This window comes from Neofelis nebulosa, chromosome 8 (assembly GCF_028018385.1).
Source record: "Neofelis nebulosa isolate mNeoNeb1 chromosome 8, mNeoNeb1.pri, whole genome shotgun sequence".
NCBI lineage: Eukaryota > Metazoa > Chordata > Mammalia > Carnivora > Felidae > Neofelis > Neofelis nebulosa.
In genome coordinates this window covers 42,368,512-42,370,346 of record NC_080789.1, presented here as the reverse complement: position 1 = coordinate 42,370,346, position 1,835 = coordinate 42,368,512, and positions in this window count along the sequence as shown.

Here is a 1,835-nt window from a genome sequence, read left to right as displayed (position 1 = left end):
GAGAGAGAGAGAGAACATGAGCAGAGGAGGGGCAGAGAGAGAGGGAGACACAGAATCAGAGGCAGGCTCCAGGCTAGGCTCCGAGCTGTCAGCACAGAGCCCAACATGGGGCTCGAACTCACGAACTGTGAGATCATGACCTGAGACAAAGTCGGACACTCAACCGACTGAGCCACCCAGGCGCCCCTCCTTAGAACGAGTTTTTATTTCTTACTATAAGTTTCCTCATTAAAGAATGAGTAAAATAAAATCTTTGACATGTACTCATTTCATATTTGTATGAATCACATTTTTAAAAATTACCTTTAACACCTTGGTTCTCTAGCAACTTAGTTCATCCCCAAAAGTGAGGTCAAGGAGCACCTGGGTGGCTCAGTTGGTTAAGCTTCTGACTTGTGCTCAGGTCATGATCTTGCAGTTAATGAGTTTGAGTCCCACATTAGGCTCTCTGCTATCAGCGTGAAGACTGCTTCGGATCCTCTGTCCCCCTCTCTCTCTGCCCCACCCCACATCCACTTGCATCCTTTTTCTCTCTCTCAAAAAATAAACTTAAAAAAAATCAAAAGTGGGGTTGACAAGGAGTGAGGGGAGAACCCTGAATTTTTGACTGAGTATTTACCCAGAAGTGACTAGTGGAATGAGCTACTTGAAAAAATAAGATAATATTTACCCTTATTCCTGGATATAGAGGTTCTAGATTTGGGTTGATTTCAGTATAGAGTTATAAAAGCATTTTATGTTTGTATAGGCAAATTTGAGGACTGCTGTGATTCTCCTTTTTTTTTTAAACCCTACCATTTTAACTTGTTCACTTATATAACAAAAAAAAAATGGTAATAACAGATGTGCTAGGCTTAAGAAGCAGGATGGAAACTTGAACACCATTGGATATCACTCTGTCTCTGCCTCCATCTCTGCGGCCCACCCCCCCTCACCTCTCCAGCACCTGTTCCCGTGTTAATTTCACTCTCCCAGGCTGCCTTCTCCATCAGTTGTGGTCCGGCTGCTAGCATCTCAGCACCTCTTACTCATATTCTCTGTGGAAAAAAACAAGAGCACCATTAGCATAAGTCTTTTTCAAAACTGTCGGCATGAGAAGGAGCGTTCTAACTTGAGAAGGAGGTGGAATCTTGTATAAGGCTTCAGCAGGCAGGGTCAGCTGAAGTTCAGCTAGTTTCAAGAATATTTGTTCAATGGTGGTACTCGGGGAAGGGAGCAATTATTCTGGTTAATGAACAGCCGTGTTTGGACAATTTGGATTTTACTAAGAGAAGTGGAAGGAACAGTGAGGGGCTGAGGTCATGTGCAAGAGGGGGTGCAAGCTACAGTGGACAGGGACACGGAGGGCCACTGTGGACACTTTATAGTTCTTCAGCGTCTCTTACACCTCATAGTCCTCAGACCAGAGAGACCATTTCCCCACATGCAGTTGGCTAAATCCTAGGGACGAATTTTGATTGATCGTGCTTATTTCTGGACCACTCACTATGCTCAGGGAGTCAGAGCCAAGAATGAAGAGGCTGTTCCTAGGCAGATCCAAAGGCTAGAACAAGGGAGGAACAGCTCTTATAAGGAAGGAGTAGCCCAGACCTGGCCCATGGGGGCATCACAGTGAGTGGGACAGCCCCCACCCCTCATCCTTATCTGTGTTCACAAAACCCTCCTTTTCCTCCTTCCAGGTGAACAGCTCAATTTTGCCTTTAGGGGACACTGCTTAGGGAAGGACCACTCAGAGATCTATTTGCCTAATGCGCAGAGATGAAAATCCTGAGAGCAGCCCTAAGCACAAAAGCTGGACACGGCCTTCATGCCCAGATTTCTTCCACAATCCTGAG